The sequence below is a fragment of the Siniperca chuatsi genome, linkage group LG1 (assembly GCF_020085105.1).
Source record: "Siniperca chuatsi isolate FFG_IHB_CAS linkage group LG1, ASM2008510v1, whole genome shotgun sequence".
Taxonomy (NCBI): domain Eukaryota; kingdom Metazoa; phylum Chordata; class Actinopteri; order Centrarchiformes; family Sinipercidae; genus Siniperca; species Siniperca chuatsi.
Window position 1 is genome coordinate 19,529,683 of NC_058042.1, and position 16,738 is coordinate 19,546,420.

The following is a 16,738-nucleotide window of genomic DNA, read 5'->3' on the forward strand; positions in this document are numbered from 1 at the left end:
CCTTTTTTCTTTCATTGTTTCCTAATTTCTCCTGCTATCTGTCTTACCCCCAGTCTCAGTGTGTTCTTCCTATCCCCTGTCTGTACCTAACCTTGAACACCACTTTTGAGTTTTGCCAGCCAATGGGATTTTAGAGTTAAGACAAAAAAAGATATTTACGTCATTAGTTCCTTTACAATAGAAGTGCTGTTCCTCTTGTTTGGATGAGTATGCAGGTGCAACTCTGGTCTGTACTGAGACCTCCATAAACTCTGGTGGAGCATTAAAGGAGCAGATGTGCTCCTAAGGGGAGAGCAAGGCAGCTCGGAGCCATGCCAGGTAACAGGTTGAGGAGATTGCACATATCAAAAGAGCTGGATGGCTTGGGTATCTGTAGCATACTATTGTGGTGCAGTCTGCAAATAGTCACAAATTAACCCCTCCTTTCCTCAGGGGCGGAGAGAGTAGGATAGATTAGGAAGCTACAAAATGTTTGGCTGTCTATGGTAAAACAAGACAACCTAAACAGAATGATAGACCATTCAATCACATGTCCAAATGCCTGTTGAATCACCCAGTGTTTTGCAGAGTCCATTAATTTGGTCCCCTATCACCTGTCAGGAAAGAGGCTTCGGGATTCCTGAGAGAGTTGTTCTTGCTCACAGTGTACACTGAGCTGTGTGAGATAATAGTTATAGCATCTGTAAATTAGGTTTATAGGATACTCCCACAGCACCTGATACCCTATATTTTTGGCCAATTAGCACAAATACAATGTGCAACAACAGTGGTACAAGGAAAAAGTCTCAGTGATGCCTTCATCATATTACCCCATAACTAACCCAAATGTCACCAGTTATCATCCTTCTCCCACTGTTGTCATTGTAGAACAGCTCATCATTCCCACCAGCAGACAGTCAGGCATCGTGTGATAGTAGTGCAGCTGCCGTGCAACCTTTCATGGGAACAAATCACTCCAGCTGTTATCTTTGTATGACTCCTAATCTCACCTCATGTCTTGAGAGTTTTTCCCTTGTGTTACCTTCTATCAAACAAGAAATAATCTCCCCCCCAAAAAAACTTGTAATTTTGTATGTAAAATGTATTAATGTGTATATTGTAGGTAAGGTAGATTTCTTCACAGTACACATGGAGCTAATAAAGTCACAGAAACTAAACTATTTTCCAAAACAATCATATGGTAAGATGAACTTGCAATGAAAATCTTTTAACTTCTCTCTTGCTGCACTGATGTAGAAGTGTACTCCAGGATGTGTCAGTACACCCTGACATAACTGTTGGATGTTGTTACAGTGCAACAGAGCACACTTCTGACCATGCCCAGCATCACTCGTTGGTGTGTGGAGGTGAAACTGTCGTAATGTACGATCTTCAAACCCACAGATGCAGAACACAAATGGAAAAGTTTAATGACAGAGTCAGTCTTTATTTGAATATATGTAGTTTCAGTGGGAAGGGGTGTAGCTCTCCTGAGTGGTGACTTCGGCACCGTTCGTAGCAGCTCCGGGGAAGCAGCGATGGTTCAGGACCGGAGACTGCGCAGAGCAGGCGGTGGAGTGTCGGCCTTGCCTGGCAGCAGATCCGCGGTGATGTGTGGATCCAGACAGACAGCAGGCCCCGAGGCGAGGAGCAGGTTGTGCGGTGTAAACCTGCACTGGCAGTGGATCCGTTGGCGGAGAGGTGGCGGCAAGGCAGTGTGTAGAAATCCGAAAGGAGACTGGAGCTGCGATCACCGGCACAGGATAATCCTGAGGCAGAAGTAGAGCAGGATCAACAAACAACGTAACGAGCAATACTAGCAAAAGGTACTTAACTTTCTCAAATGAGGAGCCTTAACATAGTGGTCGTACAAGTGTATGAAGACGATCAGCGCTGGTGGTGTGGGAGAGCCTGGTATTTGAGCTTTGGAGACTGATGATTGACTGGTTGATTGAGGACAGGTGTGCTGGTGATCAGCAGCAGGCGGGAAACCATAGAGACAGACCAGAAGAGAGACACACACACATACACGTTTAGAGACGAGTTGAGGACACACAAGGGAAGCGCTGCTTCAACATCAAGTGCAGCTGCAACAACTTAAATTGAAATAATTCTTGTGGATAAACTGGATAAAATGATATTGATGGGGAAGTACTTTGGCTACTTAAAGTCTGACATAAAACATATTGGGGATGTACTGTAAATTGTAGACTCCTTGCCAACAAAGACATGAAATACTACAAAATTTGTTCAACACCCAAATCTTTGGCATCAGCATGCAGAGAGCAGCCCCTTACAGTCTCTTACAGCACCATCTACCTTTCCCAACATTGCACCCCAAGACAAAAAATGAATTTACTTTTTAAAATTTTAATTTTAAAATGCTTTTTTAATTGCAAAATATGGTTCTGATATGTATTGTCAAAAATTGGGGATTCACTGTGATGAAAGGAACTGACCCAAGATATGAGCTTCCTGTCTGCAAACTATGCTCAATTGGTACTAAGTGGCCCAAAGTGTGCCAAGAAAATATCCCCCACACCCAGGGTCCACAATTAATATTAATTAACATCCGCAAAGCGCCATATGCGGATTGATTTTCCGTTTGGCGAGTAAGTCTCAGAAGGCTATCCGCCACACTGGCGGGTAAATGTTTGTACCAAAATAGTCATGTAATAAACTAGCTAGGAGTCTCTACCAAGTTTTGGTGTCATTTACAGGCACGATGCTTCTGTCCTCTGCTGTCTGTCGGAGTTTGACACATGCACACTACCATATGTGTTTTTATACGTGTCTAAACAGTGCCGTGAAACTGACTGTCTCAAGTGCTCCTATTTTCATGTCACTGTTTACTGTACTGGACATCTGCTACTCCTCTAATATCACGATGTTGGCCAACAGGGAACAGGAAAGGACCCAAATGCAGACAGAGGAAGTAGCACAATGATTTAAGTGATTTTAATAGAGCTTACTGGCAGGTACAGGTAACAGGCAGATATAAGTCCAAACATCAGAGAAGCCAAAACTAACATAGCAACTGGGACGAATTGACAAAGAACAGCGGAATCACCAAGACTATATATACTGGTGAGGGCAGGACAACTAGACACAGGTGAACTTAATTAGGGCTGGACAAACAATCCAAACTGGCTGGAAAAGCAATCAAAGACAGGAAGTAAAACTATCAGACACATGAGGCAAGCAGAATATTTCAAAATAAAACAGGAAATAACCAAACACAGACCCTCAAACCATGACAGCTAAACTATCACTTGCCGCCGGTCTGCTGCTGCAACCCGGTATTACGCCAAAGCGTGTAATACACATGGCACTCCACCGTGACAGTGTCACGTTTTGCCTCATCTAGGCATGGCAGTGTCACGTTTTCAACATGTTCTCATTCCGTGGTCAAGGTAGCAATAATAAATATGCAACGTCCCATTAGTCTTTCAAAATAAAGCTTGCCTAGAAACATTTCAGGTAGGTCTGGGCAATTTCTTGAAGATATTTGATATATCCAAATATTAATTAATGTGCGATATAGCAGATGACCATATCGTCATATTCAAGTTTTCTGTGTTTCTGCTGGTCGCCACTGAGGGGTAGTTACGTGACTTTAGTCAGCCATAAAGTGTGTAGATAAGCTCCGGTTGCAATATAATAGTTACTGAAAGGCTGTGTGTTGTTTGCTGGCACAGAAAATAAGTAAACAGTCCCTGTTTATCTAACATTACTACGCCGTCTTCTACTCTTTGCAGCATTTGGTCCAGACTGTGAACAGCTAACTAGCTAGTTAGCAGCTAACTTCATTACGACAATAGAAAACATGATCAATCATCTTATCGCTGTGATTACTCTACCCAGCTCTGCAGCTCCAAAATGTATTTGGGAGACCTCTGGTTTTAGGCTATTTTAATTGATGTTAGCCTGATTCAAAGCTGCAAATTAGCTAACTGTTCAGTCTGTAGCAACTGTAAAATAAGACACCGTAGCACAGTTACATAAACAGAGACTTTTTATTAATTTTCTGTGGCAGCAAACACAACATACAGCCGTCCAGTAAATATTATACTGCAACCTTAGCTCATCTACAGACTGGCTGACTGAAGTAACAAAAGGGAAAGGCTCACTTTCCCAACAACACCACTGGTTACCCACAAGGCTACCTTCCTTAAAGGGGAAGGCTCGGCCGGTAATGCAGGTGCAGTTAGACTGTGGGTGTGCTAACCAGAGGTGGAAGAAGTATTCAGGTCCATTACTTAAGTAAAAGTACTAATACCAACTTTGAAAATACTCCATTACTAGTAAAGGTTCTGCATTTTAAACCTTACTAAGGTAAAAGTATGTAATTATTATAGCAAAATTTACTTAATTACCTAATTAAAATGGTCCCTGTTAAGTGTTTTACTATTATATATGATGTTTCTGTATGTGTGTGTTGCATTTTACTGCTGTAGATGTTTGAGGTTGAGCTAATTTTGACTACTTTATATACTTTTGGGTACAGCAATGCATCATATTCTACAAGATCATCATATGTTTGCACTATTTGAGAATTTACAGTATGTTACTTTAAAGAAAATGTGTATCGAGATATATATCGTATATTGCAGCATAGCCTAAAAATATCGAGATATTATTTATAAGCCATATCGACCAGCCCTAATTTCAGGTGACGCTCGTAGTTTGGTTAGGTTTAGGCACCAAAACTACTTGGTTAGGTTTAGGAAAAGATCATGGTTTGGGTTAGAATAACTACTTCCTTAAAACAATCAATGTTGACTATCGGTTTCACATGGGAAATGAACCCTGGTCCTGTGTTTGACCCATTACTTTTATGTTTGATCCTTAAGTACATTTAATAGCAAATACATCAGTAGAATTTTGAGATCAAGACTTCTTGAGTTGCATTCAAGCTGGAATTGTCGTATGGTCCCTGTATAGTGATAAGTGGACCCAAAAGCAGATGACGAGGAAGTGGATAAGTTACCGGCTAGCAGAGGTGAAAGCAGGGGCGTGAATCCAAGGTGAAAAAACAGTACACAAGGGAGCAGGCAAAATCCAAAAATCCAAAATCCAAACAAGGTCCACGGGAGAACAAAGAATCCAATACAAACTCACGGTAAACACGCTTGGCAGGAACAACACCATGTGTACAACGATGATCCCAGCTAAACTACCACAGGAATTGATTAACCTTTGATTAATATATTAAAATAATTGTGCTTCAAATTTTGCTCTGGCAAAAGTTTGAATTCAACATAATACCTTATCTCAATGAAATGTACTAAAACGAATGTATATGTGACACAAAAAGCCAATTTATAATTTTGGCCTGTAAAAAATATGCTTGGCCGGTGGATTCTTTCATCCACCAGTTCCCTTGGCTGGTGAGTTAAAAAGTTAATTTCAGACCATTCACACCATTACACCACCAGCCTGAACCTTTGATACAAGGCAGGATGGATCCATGCTTTCATGTTGTTTATGCCAAATTCTGACCCTAACATCTGAATTTTGCAGAAGAAATCGAGACTCAGACCAGGCAATGTTTTTTTCCAATCTACTCAGGGATAGATGCTAATATTTTTAAGCACTGGCCCCATGGGCCACCAAGCCCTAAATTTGGTGGCCAAAGTACATTTAACTGACACTTGTTTATAATAATTTATTTTTAATTGAAAACTCAAGTTATTTGTAAACATATACACACAGTCTAGCCCCCCATGCCTCCGCTTCTGCCTTATACACGCTCTCTCTTGCTCGCTCTCTCCCTCCTTCTCCGTGTTATGAGCCAATCGTGTCTGCAAAAAAAAGTGGCTAAATAGCCATGGAGGTGAAGTCATCTAGTTAGTTAGCTAGCTGCTCTACTTACTAACATCAGCAGTATGTTAATTTGCATCTATCTACCTCCTGCTCATATGAACCTAACCAGCTAGCTAACATTAGCTTCCTCACACCTCCATAACGTTAGCTAGCAGGTTAGGTTTATATGAGCAGGAGGTAGATAGCTGCAAATTAACGTAACGTTACTGCTAATGCTAGTAAACAGAGCAGCAAGCTAGCTAACAAGATTATAAGGAAACCAACCCACCTTGCCGTGGCGCTGCGTATTCGTCCACCATGAAAAACAAGCTAGACTTCTCGGCTACTTGAGGAAACTGGCGGCACACACCGCAGTAAGTTACATTATGTTCTTAGATATGTCATATTCTAGCCACTTAAACTCATGCTTCCATTTACTCCTACATTTTCGTTGCCATTTAGTTTTTTCATAGTCCACCTTTTGTGTTTCTCTTTCTTCTGTAAGAATCGCGTTAGCACTTTAAGTAGGCTTAGTAAACCCATACTTTAGTAAACCCTGCATAGCTCGCTAGCAGGCCAGCAACAACTGTTCGCTGGCTACTGCTCAATGCAGATAGAATAATAGAATGTTGAACTAAAAGGCATGAAGAAATCAGGATGCTTGTGGAACTGTAACGTTATATTGGAGAAGGCTTGTAGTGTAGGGATAAAACTCGGTGGCCACAGGTGGACACCTACATGGAGTATTTGGTGGCCACAGAGTAACTTTTTGTGGCCACGGGCCATTGGGCCATGGTTAATGTTGAACCCTGCTACTATTGTCCAATTTTGGTGAGCCCGTGCCAATTTTAGCCTCAGTTTCCTGTTCTTAGCTGACAGGAGTAACACCAGGTGGGGTCTTCTGCTGCAAGGTTTGACGTGTTCTGAGATGCTCTAATTATTATTTGAGTTACTGTGGCCTTTCTATCAGCTTGAATTCATTCTCCTCTCTCCTCTGCCATCAACAAGGCATTTTTGCCCAGAGAATTGCCGCTCACTGGATATTTTCTCTTTTTCAGACCATTATCTGTAAACCCTAGAGATGGTTGTGTGTGAAAATCCCAGCAGACCAGCAGTGTCTGAAATACTCAAACCAGCCCGTCTGTCACCAACAACCACGTTCAAAGTCACTTAACTTACCTTTCTTCCCCGTTCTGATGCTTGGTTTGAACTTCAGCAGATGGTCTTGACCATGTCTACATGCCTAAATGCATTGAGTTGCTGCCAAGTGATTGGCTGATTAGATATTTGCATTAACAAGCAGCTGAACAGGTGTACCCAATGACGTGATTGGTGAGTGTATGTCTCCATTGACAGGGAAAAAATGACTGTGATAACATTTTTTGCCATATTGCCCAGCCCTTACACTCAACTCTGTCAGAGTTCTTAAGCACTTTACTCTGTGTCAGTCTTCTCCAAGAATTCTGGGCACTTTAGACAAAATTTTGAGTTCATGTTGTCATTTATGACTGTAATTCCCCCCCAACCCTGTCCAATTTACCCCTATCTCTCCCTCAGCTTAGTTTGATATGTGTAAAGAATGCAAATTAGCCACTTAGTAACCACATCAATTACCCACCTGGCCTCTTATCAGCCCCTTTGTGTTGTTTGCAAAACACTCGTTACGGTCCTGTGGTGATGAAGGCGGACAGTCGTTGGTGGAGTCCGTGTTATGGTTCGCCCTGGAACCAATTAGTACTCAATGCCCACTGTCCTCTGAGACCAGTAAAACAGAGCAAGAGGCCGAGGCTTAAAACCATAATGTGCAACCAGGCCAAACCTATATAATATGTGTATGTAAGTATATTGTTAAACAAGGATCATGGTCAACACTACTAGACTTTATCAACACACATTTAACAGATTTGTACAGATCACATTTGTATACTGTATGTATCACACTATGGAGATGGGTCGCATGGAGAAAAACAGTCAACAAAAAGCATACAGAGACAGAGAGATATAATAAGGGAGGTTGGAGAACAGAAGCCATATTTCAATTTTATTTTTAGACCCAGTAATCTACTCGCTACTTCTCCCCTGTGTCCCCTGCTCTCGATAAGGTGACGTCAGCAAACAGGAGTCTTTTTCCGGCCCTCCTCTATTTCTAGAGGGATGATTGGCCTGGTATGATCCGGTTTTGCACTAAGATAGGCCTGGGTATAGGTTCTGTATCTCAGAATGGCAGAGCAGAGAGATGGGAAGACTTAACAAGGGAAGGAAGAGGATGGAGGTGAAACTGATCTGTCTCTCATTATGTCCTCTGTCTTTGTCAGATAACCCAGGAAACATCTCAGACTCATATGCAGCTTTTAGAAGCTTGATTTAGATTCCCTCTGCTTCACAACCTTGCTCGATGAAACAAAAGAATTATGGTGGTATTGTTAGACACAGGAACTTGTGTGCAAAGTATGTGAGTATCAATGAGAGGGAGCCATGTGTCTGCACCTGTGTGTGCATGTCATACAATCTGCTATGGAAGCTGTTTCTATCCTATGAAAGGAACATAGCCTCGGTGAGCCCTCAAGAGGTCTAATGTAACCTCTGGTGTCAAACTCCCATCCCATGACTTCTACTTCCCTGTGTGACCACCTTCATGCAATGCGCACAAAAGGTGAATGCTTATAGTGTGTGTGCAACTGTCAGTGTATTTGTAATAACAGGCTGATAGCCTTTCAAAACACCAACCTTACCTTTGGTGATATACAGCTGTACGTAATAGCAACATCCACCAGCTGATTATAAGATACAGTCAACTTTCCTTAAAATTGTCTGATACAAGTCTATAAAATTTGTATAATTAAAGGTTATAATGACATCACCAGTAACCATGCATTAATGCATGTCAGCGTAGCATCAGTTGTCCCCTGCAGGGCTCCAGACTGCGACCATTTAGTTGCATTTTGTGACCATTTTTGGAGACAGTGCTACTAAATTTTATAACTAGGAGCACCAGTGCGACTTGCAAATATTACCCCGTTTTTGTTTTGCTTTTTAAAATCATCATTGTATATCATGTGAAACACCAGAGGGAGGGAGAATTGGTGTGTGAGCGTGTATTACTCATGTTGTGGAGACATAATCTGTTTACACAGTCACATTGTGGGGACTCGCCTTCATTGTGTGTGTGTGTGTGTGTGTGTGTGTGTAGCTACCTCTGTCAGGTCCGTAAGGGCCCTCGCTTGGCCCTTTGGTGGCAATGAAACAAACTATCGATTAATTTTTCAAAAGAAAAGATTATTCAGACCCTCCCATAATCGGACTGGCCATCGCGAGCACTGGGAGAAATCCTGGTGGGCCGGTCACGCTATGGGCTTGAGCAGCCCATTATACAAAAACAAGATCGAGAGAGATGTGTCGTTGGCCAACTTTGATTATGCACCAGCCCACATCCTCCTCCAATATCAGTTCAACTGTTTTGCAGCTGAAGCCGTAAGACCGAAGACAACGGGGTTGATAGCAACATTTGGGTTTGGTTAGTTGGCTATTTAGCTATATCGGGTGCCTTTTGTTGAAACATGTTCAACTTTTCATAAAGTTGATGGGCTCGTCAATGTCACTTTTCGTGAACCGACCAATCACAGCCTGGATGGGGTGGGACATTATAAAGAGGCTGAGGTGCTACAGTCAACTTTAATTGTTGAACTCATTGTTATGCATGAATGGTTATGGTTATTGACAAGGTAGTACTTAGCATTAACAAATTAGAGAATAACCACCAACCATTTTTCTTGCACAAGGATTTAATGAAAGAACAAAAACTACAAAAATTATTAACGTTGGTTGTGTGTTTCTTAAACTGCTGTATTGTCCAATTGGAATTTAATACTAGTGGTAGGCTATATAGTATACTATTATAATGAATATACTAACATTATATAATTTTTATATTTATATAATATTGACATTATACTATTATATTATACATTGATTAAATATAATGTTATTATACTAATACTATACTGATACACAAATTTATACTTACTCATCCAGGTTGTGGAAAGTGCATCTGCAGTGGACAGTAGATTTAGCCAGAGCCAGAATGCCAGTGCCATTGTGCCAATATGTGTGCTCCTTCTAGCCAGCCGCCTTCCCCTTGTTATATTTTACATCTATTTTACTGAGTTATTGTTATAAATATTGTTCAGTAATCTTGATTAGGCTACATGAAGTGTGGCGTGGGTTGTGTGGGTGGTGGTATATCGGCGGGTTATATGTATGACCGAAGCATTTATCTATAATACATTTAAGATGGGAAAAAATAGAATGTGTTGCGAAGTGGTGCTCCTAAATTTTGTGCTGGTACTCCTATAATTTTCTGTAGTGAGCGTTACTATTAGTGGAAAAAGTTAGTCTGGAGCCCTGCCCTACCAGTTTGCATTAATATATGCCAGTGTAGCATCAGTTGTCCCCTGCCAAATTTATATATTCAATGCAAACATTTGAGGAGGTGAGGAGTTTCTGTATTTATGACCTGTTTTTTCCCCAAAGCCTGCTGTGTTAGAGTCATGGCATTGGAAACATTATTTTTCAAACATATTTTTTTAAATACACACAATTACATAACAGTGAAATTTCTGTCTCTAATAAAAATCATATACCTTTTTAACTACCTAACTGGTTAATAATAATAATAAAAGAACATTTTGATTTTTGAACAATCTTGATTTCGTTTTTATAGATTCGGCAATAGGGCTGCAACTAACAATTAATTTCACCATTGCTTAATCTGCCGATTATTTTCTTGATTAATTGATTTATTGTTTGGTCTATAAAATATCAGAAAACTGTGAAATATTCCCTTCACAGTATCCTAGAGCAAAAGGTGACATCATAAAATGTCTTGTTTTGTTTGACCAACACTCCAAACCCCAACCGCCAGCCAGTGCATCGCCTTTGGCTTCCCATTTCAACTGCACAGTCGTCAGACAAGGCGTCAGATGAGTTGTCATGACGTACACTAAGCATGTGATTTATTTGTAACCCAAGCTGTGTGGACTGATGAGGAGACTGTAACTTTCCTCAAATTAATACATGGAGTAAACATAAATGCCATATTCATCCATCACGATTTTTACATGGTTTTGACAGGCGCTCTCTTCTTCTGCCATGGTGTAATGGCACCAAGTCCGAGTGGAGAATTAGCTCCACTAGCTATGTATTTCAATGCACTCAATTGAATATTCACTTAATGGTAGTGGATGGAAATGCACGTAAATTTGCAATTTTGTATTTTTTGGAAGAATTTGTGCTACATTTGGATGGAAACCTGACTATTGCAACATGGGGCAAATCTGGTTGAACCCAACCACAACATCACCTACCACCTCTGACTGCTGCCAAAATAGTAGAGGGTGGATACAGGAGCCCATTGCACATGCATGTCGCTCCCTGCCCACCAAGGCTTCAGGTATATACGCTGTATCCTGGGAAAGACTACCATATGCACAAGAAGCCCGCTTTCATGTGGTAGTAAGCTAATCAGCCAATAATCAGCTCTCTTCTATATGTAGCAATTAGCGTTTGCAATGGTTAGAAGAAAATCTTTTCGGGACCCCACTAGAAGATCTGTACTACTTTGTTGAACTACACCCATGAATGTTCAGTTTATTTAGAGATACTTACTCTGTACCAAATATCAGCAAAAGATTTGACCTTTCCAGCACTACTGCCACTAAGGGGGTCAAAGTTGTGAAGCTACAGAGAAGCAGCCATCACTGGAAGAGTGAGAGAGCGCTTTATTTCCCACTTTTAAGTCAACATTGTCAGATGAGGGCTGGAGAAAGCTTCAAACGGAAACAGGAGCGGTAGAGTCGGAAGGGGAAACTTGATGCCATCGTCCTGAACACTTGCAGCACACATCACAGGCAGTAAGACCAGCAATACTATGAAACCAGGGCAGCAGGGTCAGTGCAGCATCAGAGTGGAGAGACTGAAGTTAAGTCTGATTTGTCGTGCTGAGAAAAAGAGTATCCTGGGTTAGGGTACAATGGACTTTATACAGCTGAGAGAGATTGCTGGTACTATCCTGATTGGCCAAACAAGGATATGCATATTTCACTGCCCTGCTCCAGAGGAGTGGGTGGGCAAGCAAGTGTTTAGAACCTGTGAGAGGGCCAAGCCTGTGCAAAATAGACAGGATGGCTCCTGTTCAAAACAATGATGATTTAAGATGTGATGAAGTTAGTCAGAATAAATACCACTGCCACCAAGAAATACCATATTACAAAAAACCATTGGCTGAATACAGCCAAGATATTTCCCAGCCAGCAATTTGATGGCTAATACACAGAGCTTTGGCAAGAAAGTTTTTTTTCTCTCACTCTTGGCTTGTTAAAAAGTGAAAAATGTTGACCTGCTACTGTACATTTCCCCTTACCTTTCCTACAACTTCGTTAGCTGCACCTGTACATTGGAAGTCACACTCCATTCAGCCTCCTTTTTTCTTTTCCGCTTATGCTTCAAATAAAACACAGTTTCAAAGACCATGCCATATGTGTATTTTCCACACTTTGGAATATGTAATATATTTAGTTTGGTGGTAATCACTCACACATTGGGACAACAGAGGCAAAGTACTGACTGAGAGAACGGAGCGAGGAGAGTCGCTGATGTTTTAAAACATGTATGGATGATTAATTACCTGGAGCTGCTGGAGGAAAATACAGGTTTTCGAGAACACAGAGAGAGACCGCCACAAAACGAGTGTGTTTCCTCTCCATTGGAATAATTGAAATTTGATTAAAAGGGAAACCAGAACCTTCTTTTGCCTGGTAAGCAGAATATCCAGTGAAATGCAAAAGTATCCTTTCCCCCTTCAATATGGTAAAGTGTCCATCAGTTTGTACAGGGTCATTTGCCAAAGGACAAGAAGGGAAGTCATTACTGCCTTTCCCTTTACCTGTAACCTCCAACAAATGCATATTACATTGAGTGAGGCACAGTCAATCAATTGCGACCATACCATTACAATCTATCAACAAGGCTGTCAGGTTGAGCAGATCCCCAGGCTTGAGTTGGTAATGATGAGTTCAAACACCTGAAACAGGTCTTTCAAGTCCCTTGTACTTTGTGTGTGTGTGTGTGTGTGTGTGTGTGTGTGTGTGTGTGTGTGTGTGTGTGTGTGTGTGTGTGTGTGTGTGTGCGGAGTGTGTGTGTGTGAGAGAGAGAGAGAGGAGAAAGAGAGAAGGCTCGTGTGAAGGGAAGTAGGAAACAGAAAGGGTGTGACAGATACAGTCCCCTTAGTTAGCCTTTTTCCTTGCCTCCCCATGCATTGACAAAGGCCCCCGTGCATTTCAGTAATGAAAGAAAGGTCTGAGCAGCTGCTGTCCAGCCAATAAACCTCAGCTTTCTGTAGTGTAAATAATTTGGTGATTCATCCTCAGACAGGTTTTTCCTTCTATGATTGTCTTCTTTTGTCTGAGAAGTGCTGTGGAACAAATAACATACATCATCCACTGAAGACAGACAAAAGATGAGCCTTCTTCACCGCAGAGAACACGTGACTGGCTGCGTTTCATTAGTCGTTCAACATGCTCTCGTTGACTTCCCCCTTGGGGGAAGCCCCGCCGCCATGACAAGTGTTGTTCCAATATTCTGGAAAACTGAAGTGAACTTTGTGAGATCGACCCTTGGAGGGCTGAGGGAGCGAGTCAACAACAATGTTCACTCAGAAGTGTATCACTCACAATACATTGCAGTTATGCATTTGGTGCAAGAAAATACATCCATGGTTACGTGGCAGTGATGTAGGACCTATATAAAACCCTAGTTGCCAAGTTAGCAGATAGTTTCTTAAGAAAATCTCATTGATAGCTTGATATTTTACTGAAAACTGTTCTAACTAACTGCAGTTAATATTTACCTGGATTGTTGTTCAGCTTGTGTGATTTCTTTATTCCCAACATTATTTGTAAACGCATGGAAAAATTGCCATTTTGCAAGATATCACAAAACCGTGGCAACAATAGTTATTGAAATGAGTCTGCAGGTATTTCTGAAGCAGTATAGGTCTACAGCTGGCAGTCGATCCATGATAGTTTGCTCTAAAGTGTACAAGGGCAGGTGCGTCCCATTTAAATCCTTCGCTCCTTCCCCGCCCCCTCTGCTCTCCAAGTGGCCTCTGTACGACGTAGGCTGTTACGTAATATCAAGGGCTGAGGGGAAGTGGAGCTACTAATGAAACACAGCCACTATAAACATACTAGTCATTTAACATCGATCATGTGTTCATTTCCTTGCAGCTGACACGCCATGAACTTCCCAAAATGCACTTTTTTATATATTACAAAGTGGAATACATGAGATGATTTGCTTTCATTCTGTGTGTCTATCATATTTATTTGAAGTGTTTTTGTGTTTGGAATGGATGTTTTTCTATCAGTCTTAAGATCTTTTCAGAAAGAAAGATATATACCATTTGAGACAGAGCCTCCACTCTATGTGCTGTGGATGTGGACTTAACAGTATATGTTTCTGGGGTGTAGGCGGAATTTTCTAACTTTGGAATAACAACACCCCACCTAACCCTGGCATGTCTTGAAGCAAATTCCACTCCATTTGTAAATCTTTATTTCCTGTCACAAACCCACAAGAACATATCAGACACTCCACTAGAGACCCTACGTTTGAAACCAGGCTCCACAAAATCCCAAATTAGTTTTTGCAATGGCCCAAACTGCACAGGATAGCAATGCTAAATAAATAAATGTCTGACCTAGGCAATTGGTGGGGTAGGGCTTCAGGAAATGGTTTACTTTGGGGTGTGAGTGCTTCCAGGTTGACATTCCCTGTGATGGATCAGTGTGTCTTGGATTGTTCAAGTGGTGATCTGAAGTGTAGCACTAGTTTCAGATGGGGCAATAATAATAGACAGGATTGGGCCCAACTGTAACCATGCCCACATGGCCTTAATCATTGGAGCTCTGTGCATGCTATATCAAATCACTGGACCCCACCTATGGATTAAAGGGTGTGACCATAGACTTGCTAATGGTTGTCCGTTTTTTCACTAAGAACTTGAAAAGATTGTTGTATAAGCAGAAACATCAACAAGGCTGTTCCCTCAATCAACCCTTGTAAACATTACATTATTTACCACTTCTTTAATATTACTTGGCATCTTCCCCTAACACCTTGCATATGACACATCTCCCCCAGAGGTCATATGATTATACAATAAATGAAAAGAAAACTGTTATCTTAGGATTGTCACAGTCTTTGAGAAATAGTAATAGAATGTTGAATAAACTTTCGCTTCTTAAAAAGCAGCTCAATTCCATCCAAACTGGAACATCAATTTGTGTATTTCTGCTACAAAATAAGCAATATTATAGTAAATCTGTCTAATTATGGCCTGAGGGTAAAATCAATACAGAAACAGAGTCAGAAAATATTATTCTCTCAGGCGAGTGTCTTATTTAAGAGGTTGTAAAGTTAACATCTTGTTAACACCTGCAGTGATTCCACATTAATTCTGACTGTACATTACCTTACAGAGTGAAAGAAAGACTGAATGAGCTAATGTAAAAACAGGTATAGACTTAATATACCTGATGCTTATAGATGTAAACTGCCTCAGGCAAAGTCATCACTGTGTGTGTGTGTGTGTGTGTGTGTGTGTTTTTCAATACTTGAGCTTTTCTGCCTGTAATATCATGGGAAGGTGTTTTTAAAGACTTTATGAGCTACTGTATTAGCATACATATTTACTGTTGCAGACTGAAGGAGACGCTCTGCCATAAGAATCAGAAAAAAAACTCTATGTATCACCCAGCTTACAAGTTAATCCACATTTTATTATGGCTGCTGAGCCGGCGAGGGGTAGATTAAAAACAACATGTTTTTGAGCAGGTTCGTGAATCAACTATATTAAAGGGGAGATTAGTTTTTCTTAGAGATTAAGTGTGGATTCACCACAGTATCATCTGCAGATTTAAATGTGTGCAGGGCGAGTTCGACCTAATGTTTCTGCTTCCTAAAGCATAGTTATATCTCTTCATGTAGAAACCATATCTGTGAACAGATTTTCTGGCTCACTCTAGCGTGATCACTTTCCTTTAGACAATGTTATGCATGCCCATCAATTAGGGGTGGGCGGCATACCGGTTTCGTCACCATCACTGGTGTCACGTTCTGCCACGACATAAATTTTGCAATACTGTCATTACCGTGCTAAATCTTTTAGTATATTAAAACAAATGTGCTATACTGTGGTTGCAATAACATGCAGGTAGAGGGCTACGCACATACTCATAGAACTGGAATTACATCCAGGAACTACTATTTTGCTTTTTGTGGAACTTCATACTGCAACGCTAGCTAGCTCAGCTGGCTTTGTTGTTGCATGAAAGACACCTCTGCTCTCACTATGTTATACTGGTTTTCAAACTAACTGGTTCCTGTACATGTGCATGTGTTGTGTTAACCTAATAGCAGATTACATTTATTTTTTTTGTAGGTTGCTGTGATGTAGTGCTCACTTATACAATCATATTTGCCACAGTAGATGAGATGACGAGATGCGACTTGAAAATTGCTAGTAATATTTTGCGAATGTTTGACGAATCTGGTGACAGAGGCAGACCACAAGTGCTGCTGTATGTTGTCTGTTGCTGCTGTATGATAGACATGACTATTGTACTTTTATAATATATTTTGGGTTTTCTGCCAAATAAATGCTGTTGATATGCCTAATCCTACCCCTGGTCTAACTCTGACAATGAATCACATTATATTTACTAATTAACCTACATTATGGGGCAGGCTACTCCTCCCAAAACACATGTAGGCCTATACCTTATTTTCATTCCTATTTGGTGCCAATTTTAAAATAATATTTTCTGTCTTAAGATATGTTCTCTTACATGCCCAATTGAGTGAAAAGAGGTAGAGCCAAAAAATACTGTGATATAAA